This window comes from Vollenhovia emeryi, unplaced genomic scaffold (assembly GCF_000949405.1).
Source record: "Vollenhovia emeryi isolate VEMERY1.0 unplaced genomic scaffold, V.emery_V1.0 DF939183.1, whole genome shotgun sequence".
NCBI lineage: Eukaryota > Metazoa > Arthropoda > Insecta > Hymenoptera > Formicidae > Vollenhovia > Vollenhovia emeryi.
The window spans coordinates 443987-452949 of NW_011967183.1; the positions used below are offsets into that span (position 1 = coordinate 443987).

General features: G+C 42.5%; 1 protein-coding gene across 1 annotated transcript in view; it reads right to left on the reverse strand.

Annotated features, from left to right (window-relative positions):
* Positions 1-7983, reverse strand: part of LOC105562794 — a 15325-nt gene extending 7342 nt beyond the window's left edge. Inside the window, exon 1 of the mRNA XM_012013868.1 lies at positions 7771-7983. The gene's annotated coding sequence lies outside the window, so the exon portion shown is untranslated. The remainder of the gene's footprint in view (positions 1-7770) is intronic.
* Positions 7984-8963: the final 980 nt, after the last annotated feature.

Sequence of the window (8963 nt, forward strand, 5' to 3'; positions counted from 1 at the left end):
TTGGAATTCCGAGGATTTCAAATCGCTAAAATCGAGAATCTAGAAAACTGATCAAGTATCAGGAGAACATAATCAGCAAAGAGGTGGCACTATCTGAATTTCCAAGAATTTTTCACAATTTCCAAGAATATTTCCAAGAAATAGTTAGGCTGTTTTTCCTGGCGTTAGAGTGGCATTACCCCTTAAGGACTTTGTAATGTGTCGCAAATTTATATAGTTCTTTACGCCATCGTGACACTTTGCGAAAGTGCTACAGTACTCGGGTTAAAGAATCAATGGCGGTCATTACGATGAGCGAGACGGACGACGAACGTTCTCTCGCACGTGTCACGACCGACACGTGAAATCTCGCATAACAGAAATTACATGATCGTCATCGTTATTGTAATTTTATGTTGACGTCGTTTTTTATCGCACGCGCACGAGTATCGTCTTCGGAAGAGAAGCAAATTGGAAGGCTATCGCGTAATTATGAATAGCGAGCGTGGATTGAAAAGCTCGTGTTCTCGTACACGCGCGAGAAGCTTAAGACACGAGCCTCGTGCCGGATTACCTTGAACCAAAATCGTTGAAATGGAACGAAAATTATCATTCCTATATGTGTATCGTTACTATCAGAACGCTTGTCACAACGCACAACGCTGGTCACGATAAAACTCGCTTTAACTCACGAGGCAAAAAAAAAACATTAGGTCAGCCATTAATTGTTGACCCTTAGTTTCGTTGTAATTGTATTTTAATTGAGATAATAATTAATATAATAATATATGATTAATTATTATAATATAAAATTTACATAAAAATGAAATTTTTAAGGAAAAATAGAAAACTGAAGCCATAATTTTAATATACAAATAATAATTAAATTTATATATAATATTAATAAAATAACTATTAATATAGTTGCATATAAGTTTTCCTTATTATTTCATTCTGTTTCATATTACATTGCACGTACGTATTGATTTGATAAATTACGTAAGACGAGTGAGGCGAAGATGAAGCTGACGGAGCTAAACGAGAACGTCATAGGCAAATCGATGTCTAACAAAAACCGTTACACTTCGCTAGACAAAGCAGCGGACGTAAAGAGATGACAAAGGTATTTTTGAAGAAACGGGAGATTGTCGAAGGAGCCGTGACCGCTCGCCAAATGTCTCGAGTGGCATGGACATTTCGATATTGACAAAAAACATGCGATTAGACACGCTTGAGGAATTCGCCCGTTGATTGCTGTAGTTAACTGATGATCGATATCGAATGCCAAGGTGTAAACTTGGCAACGAGACACGAGGTTTCGCGGACAGTCAGGTTTCTCAAAACGTCGCCGCTAACAAATTACAGTTTTTCGCGACGAGGTCTCGATCGCTGGGGGAACTGCTTCTGTCAGCGACGAGGTAGTCCGCTCGATGTACGGATTGCGTATCTGTAATTCAATCCGCTGTAATTACACGCGCGAGCGGTGCACCGATACAGCCGACGATAAGCAAGCGAAGCATAGTTATTTGCCTTAGTCAATGGGAATAGTTGATATCCGTCTTGGTGATTTGTCGTCGGACTATTGTGATCGAAGGGCACAAGCGCGGTTTAAACGCCGATCATCTGCGGTAACGCGAGGGTCGTCGCGCGGGGTGTGACGGAAGTTATCGGGGGAATTATTGTGCTCTATAATTTATTAACGTAAAAGTCCTTGGCCGCAGTCTCGCGCGACGAGTGATAGATAGACGCATAAATAGCGTCGTAATGAGCGGGTGTACTACATGAAATTACGCGCTCTATCTTTTCACGGTAGCTTTTCCACGATGTGACTAAAGCGCGAGGTAACAAAAGCAACAGTTCCAACAGAAATTCTGCATGCGATGCCGGGGATAGTTCGAACAAGAAAGTCGCTTCGTAATTTTGTCCACAAATTTGACAACTTGACAAACCGTCGACGCTGAAGTCCGCTAAACCTTGCACGACATAATGATTTGTAATTCAATAATCAATAATCAATAATCGCAGAATATTATCTACCGATCAATGCGCACGATACTGCACAATTTTTCAGAACTTTTTATATTTTTTTCCTAATTATAGCTTGTGTTTGTGCGAATCATTCGTTCGGTGTTTAGCAATTTTACAAAGCGTTTCCTTTTTTTTCCTACGACCCAACGATAAGCACGTATAACATAATTAATCTTCATTGCGCGAAATTACCGCTGTTATTGTCGCGCGCATTATCGCATTATTGCACATTACACGTGCATCCACGATTAGTCGCGGCGACTCCATCGGATAGAAAATTCGCGCGGGGAAGCGAATACCTTCAAGGAGAAAATACTCGTGAAAATTCTTGCGGCATCATCAGCCAATCGTAGATTATTTCGGTTCGTTTCTTGCAATTAAAATCTTCGAGACAATTTTAAACTTGCCTCCCACATCTCGGAAGATTTAGCTTGCTTTGTTCGCGGAATCTCATTGATTGGATTTCTTGCAAAAGGATATCGATACGTTACGAAACAATAATAAAATGATCAAGGTCTGACACCTTCATTTGAGACTCTGATGAGATGTTTAATCATTTTTCAATGTTTATCTCTCAATGCGGTGGGAACTGAGACTTGAAAGAAAAAAAACGTACGTTTAACTTGGGACTCGAACTTCATTTGCGTCTCGAAGGCGACTTCGCAGATTATACAACTGCCAAGTATAGAGATATAAAGGAATGCACGATGTTGTAATATCTCAGGGGGGATATAATTTACGTTAAAATATAGCTGGTTACTCAGATTTTATTACTCAGAAGTGCCGTCGTGCCGGTTCATGTTACATCAGTGGCGATTAAAGCGGAGTACTTAATGATAGGCAAAAATCGTTCCGCAATGTCATGACGAGCGGAACGAACGGGCGCGTCGAAAAACTGTTTATTGTTAATGAACGGCCGCGTAATTGCACGTTCGCAGAAACTCGTAGATTCCAGATAAAGTCCAATTATCGCCTCTATTATTTCACAGATGTAAAATATAGACGAGATAATCGTCGCTTTGAAAAATTCTAGAAAATGTCTGGCTGCAGATACCGTTTGTCCGGTGGCACGGCTTAAAAATTCGCTCGCGACGATGCATTCACGCAGATTCGCGCCTCCAGTTGAAAAATTTGTGTTTCCTGGTTAAAAAGTTGCCGGTTAAAATTTTTGTGTTAAATGTTTGACACATTCATGTGTTAATTTAACGTATTGCTCTTGTGTTAATTGACCTCAAATGTAAAATTATTAAAATACTTGAAAAGAAATGTTAAAACAACGCAACGTGTACTTATTTTTTAATCTTACACAATACATATGTTCTATATTATTAGTAACAAGATTTATCTGTTCAAATTTACAGAATAAAATGTGTGAACCGTCATCTGACTTATTACATCTGTAAAATGTTAAAATTACATTTTCAGAAATTCATTTGGTCATTAAAAAAATGTTAATTTTACACAAAATTTATTTCAAATTATTCTGAGATTTGCATTGATTTTGTGTTGAAATATTGACAGAGTATTAGTGTGATCATTTAACATGTCCATATTGTGTAAAATTAACGCAAAAATTTGTGTGGATCGTTTGGGACGTGTGATATCTGTGAAATTTAACGCAAATCTTTCAACCGTGTCGCGATACAGAATCCCACCGTATTACGCGCTGTGCGTTCACGCGTTGTCAGCAATTAGCGCAGGAACAAAAAACGGAGGAGTGCGCCAAGGCGAAACGGTGCGTGCATCCTGCTCGAATAACGCGCGAATACAACACGAAGGACAATAAGCGGCGAATCGCGCGGTGCGCCAGTGATTAGATGCATATTCGAGTTGCACGTGTCTAGAGATACGTATCTTAATCTCGTTTGCCGAGATTATGAATGAGACAGATCCGCTCCCGCGTTCTCGGCGTCTCCGTTCGCGCACGGCGGTTTTCGTGGGTATATATTTTTACGGCGACGGTTCACTCGGCTCTCCCTTTCGATACATTATTTATACATCGCCTCGGGAGAAGAGTTCGCGCGCGCCGTCGGATCGATTAAAAGCCATTCGCCGTCTCGCTTTCCCCGGGAGGGGGAGGGGAGGAAAAAGGGAGCAGCTTCCCGTGTTTTCCGGCCGATTGGATTTAATGATTTTTTCCAGCGTCACTCGAGAGATTCCGCGGGGCGACGGACACCGTCGTCGTTTATACGGGGTGCGTTCCGCGAAGCGTGCAAAGCGCTCTTACGAGTCTCCGGCGGCGACCTTTCTTCGGTGAAAGTTTTATACCGAGAGTAAATGAAAAATATAAATCTCGGACGTTAATTCCCGCGGGCGCCGCGCGCCGCTGTTCCCGATATCGCACTCCGATTCTCGGGCTCTTTGTTTTTTCGCTCCGGCAATAAGCTAGAATTTAATTACGTAACGTAAACGTACGCGTCGCCCGTTGCAAAATAGTAGCGGGCACACACGGTCCCGTAAACACGGTCCGCGATCGCGATCAGAAACGAGATACGGTAACAGGAAAAACTGGTAGCTGAAGTAGGCAGGTGGAATAGTTATTACGGATGAATATCATATTAATAAGCTATTTAAAGACGTGTTGGGTTCTCGTACCCAATAAACATATATTACGTAAACATTAAACATCTAACAAATTGTCCATGACGGTCGCTGGTCATTGCGATATCGACTGATTCATAGTCAAACGTATACTGAATCCAACGTGATACTGAATGGACGTGTGCGATGTGCATTTATCAGCCACGATTATTCGATTAGTTACGAACAATTTACTGATTATTAACGTTCACTACATCCCGCGAAACGTTTACGAGAGCACTTTTGCTCATTTTCTTCTTCGCCTAAGAACGCGCATTTGCTATTCTTAGGAGATCTAGACGTAAATACACACGTTCGCAAGATTGCGAGATTAAAACGGAGGTGCAGCAAGACTGAAATTAGAGATATGTAAACTCGAATATCAATCGAATCGACTCGACCGAGAATTTGAATTTTTACGATTCGAAAACTTTCAATCTAGATACTTCGAACACGAGTTTTACGTATTGTCAATCCTGTGAAAGTATATTGTGATGGCTTTATATTAAATTTTGAAACTTCAACTTTTACAGTCATAAAGTGGACTTGGTTTACATTTATTACTTAACCACACACAGTTGAAAAATTTGTGTTACATTTAGCAGATATCACATGTTCCAAACGGTCCACACAAATTTTTTTGTTAATATAACATATTTTTAATGACAAAATGAATTTAAAAAATCTAATTTTTACATTTTACAGATGTAATAAGTCAAATGACTGTTCGAAATCACTCTCACTTATGTTATATAGAATAAAATCAACATTTTATTCTGTACATTTTAACAGAGAGATTTTTTTTATATTTTCTTATATTTTCTAATAGATGTAGATGTAGATACATTTTATTGATTTCCCTTAGGGTTACAAGGCGTTTTTGAAGGAACGTGCCCAAACCTCTTATAACACCTCTCTCTACATCCACTTCTCTATGTGGCGATCGAACGAAAAACCAACAATGTTTTGTTTGGTTTTGAACCCAGGTCTTCGGATTACCAGACCAGCGCACAATACTCTGCGCCACGATCGCCACATATTTTTTATACTAATAATACAGAACATATATATTGTGTCGGATTAAAAAACTAAGTACGCATTGTGTTGTTTTAACATTTCTTTTCAAGTATTTTAATTATTTTCCATTTGAGGTCAATTAACACAAGAGCAATATGTTAAATTAACAGATGAATGTGTTAAACACTTAACACAAAAATTTTAACCGGCATTTTCTTTAACAAGAAAACACCAATTTTCCAACTGTGCACTCTTTCGCTCTTCACACTCATCCTACCACACTTTTTACCTTTCATCTCTCTCTTAACTAATTTTAATTACCGTCCTAAAAATCTGATTCGCACATCTCTCACTGAAACCATAAAATAGATACCGATACGATCGATCCACGCGACGTGAAATATTTGCTACAGACGCGTATGATCTATCGCGGATCGTAGGATTCGCAAAGCTATTGGCAAAGCGGACGCGGGAGAGTTTTAATTAGAGACCTACGCTAAGTTGAAGGCTGAACGGACATTATGGGTGTAGAACGTGCGTCGGCATCCCGGATTGGACGCGGATCTAACGGGCCTCTAAGGCATATCGCAAGTTACGAGCCTTGCAAATAGCGCGGAACAGCGGCGGAATTGCAGCGGAGGCGATAATCGCGCCCGCATTAATTAATTAATCGCCGGAGCCACCGAGATTGCGCGACCGAGAGCGAGGGTAAATTTGCTCGTTATTCGAGCCTACTTATCAAAGATTTTAGCAAGGTTGGCAAGTAACTCGTTACTTGCCAACGAAGTTACAGTTACTTTTTTGGGGGGTAACTCTAACTTAACTTCGTTACACTTTCCCAATTCTGAATTTTAGAATAATTAAGAGAAATAATATAGCATTTCAAAAGTATGCCATTGATAATAACGTACCATTTTTAAATGTCCATTTCCGAAAGGTATGTCTTTAACGAAAATAATAGATTCATTTTAATTCATTGCACCATATCGCTTTTGTCACAGTAAAATCGAGTAAATATGTGAATTCAGTTGTTCGGATACGTGCGCGGATTTAATATTCCTGTCCATTGACATTCCAAGCGTTTCATAAACAGCGCGGGACAAACGAGCTGCGCGAATACTATTCTTCGTATTGCATATCGTTGTATTACGTTAGTACGCCCAGAGTCCCGTGTATTGTCTTTCCTTCGTACGTTTACTCGATACTTTCACTCGCTCCTTTTCGCATTCAGACGCATTTCCATTGTCAAAATCCGGTTCAGCGAACGTCGCGTAGAACGCTCGTTTCAAGCTACCGCCATCTTTTCAGCTAATTTAGGCAGTTTTCTCTCAGCGCGAAAGTATGCGACGTATCAGATCTTAACGTTTGACGTTCTGTTGGAACGGAATGATAGAAATCGAAGGGAAGGCAAGTAGTTTAAAGGTGCTCTGTATGTCACGAGATATCGCAATAGGCTGAAAGAACGAGCGGTCGATCAAAATCTCCGGAATAAAACGGAACGACGAGATATGAAATAAAGCTTGCATACAAATATTACTCTCTAAAAGTCAATCGGCGAATTGTCACTGATTTACAATTACAAGTGTACCACTAAATTCTTCAGTGCTACACTTAATAACTGCTTTCAGTGATAATGCACTGATTGACTTTTAGAGAGTACACTGCTCTTTCGGCAAATGTTTTGTCGCTAGCTCACCGACAGCTTGCCTCTCAACAAGCGGCAAGTGAGGAGCTCACGCGTTCTTTTGATCGCCCGTTGAAACGGAGCGAACAAGATCTCCCAGATTTATCCAAACGTCACAACCTGTTATCAAATTGTACCGTTATAGGAAATCCATTCCATAAAATTTCTTGGTATAAAAATGAGCGACAACTCCATGCGAGCGAAAAGTATGCTGTGACTATTTTTGAGACAACGGCAGCCTTACAAGTCACCAAAGTAAAAGAGGAAGACGTTGGAATGCATTCTTGTAGAGCCGTTTTTAACTGCTCTCTAAAAGTCAATCGGTGAATTATCACTGAAAACAGCGAATGGTCACTGATCTGCGGTTACAAGTACACTACTGAAACTGTGAATCACTGTTTCCAGTGATAATCCGCCGATTGACTTTTAGAGAGTGCGAAATCCCGTCGGAAAAGCTGACAAGGATGAGAGAGAATACTCACGAGTATCCTTGAACGAGCGAGACCGCGGCCGAGATCCTCGAACTCTAGGAAAGATCGGATGGAATCCACTTGCCTGGCTGGCACTGGATCGGCCGCGTGACGCGCGACGACGAAGGGTGGCCGGGCGGAGGAACCAGGTAACGAGAGAACGGAACGGACCCGCGGATCGATCCCTCCGCGTGCAGGAGGGTGGAGCGTCAAATGAAACGCGAGCCGGTGGCCAACGTACATTTATAAGAAAGTGTCCAAGGATCGGGGGGCCTTCCTTCCGCGCGTGTAACGAAGGAAGTAGGGGACAGGACTCGCGATATGGTGTACAGGTGCAATTACACCTCGCCACGGTGGGAGACCACCACCACCACCATCGGCCATCGACGGCGGAGATACTCTCGATCTTCGATTTTCAAGGTCGCGCGCCGCGACTTGACCGCTTGCACCTTACTCGTTACATCATCTTGCCGCTAGAAACCGACGCGGGCGAGCGGAAGAGAGGAGCGCGGCGAGACGCCTCGCCGCGGAAACGTAACGGCGAAGTCCTTCGGAGCGCGAAGTCACGCGCGCCGGCGGCAGAAGATGTGTATCGCCGGTGTTTCATCCGGATAATTAACGTGGCCGTACTTGGAGACGCTCACGCGACAATGTAACGATCTTGGCGTATTTGAAAGATAATTATATTTGGTACCTCGCGGGACCTCGACGACACTTGGCTCGATCCTGCTGTCGCAATTTTATCTGCAACTTTTCGAAGAGGCGATCGCCGATCGCCCTTAGCCTGGGAAGAGTCCGGTCCCCGTCGATCGCTGAGAACACAATGAGCGGCGCGAGGTGATTAACCCCGCGGCTGGAAGAGCGGCACGCACGTACCTAAGTACACGGATACCTGGCATGCGATCGCCGTAACATTGACACACTTCCCCGTGCCTCTCTCGTGTGTCACGGGCTCTTAAACGTTGTGCGATGACAAAGGAGATTCGTCGTCTCGCCTTGAAAGACGGGAGCAGAACGCGCATGTCCCTATTGTCGCGCTCGCGATTGCGATCTCTAATCGGAACCTGATCTTCGGGGGGGAGGCTAAATGGGATAAATGCCGCATACCGCGATTATTCATCGCGTCGCTCTCCTTCGAGAGCTCGGCGTCTTTGTCCACAAGTTTGATCAGGACCTTGTCTTATCGGGAAAAGATCGCGTTGGCT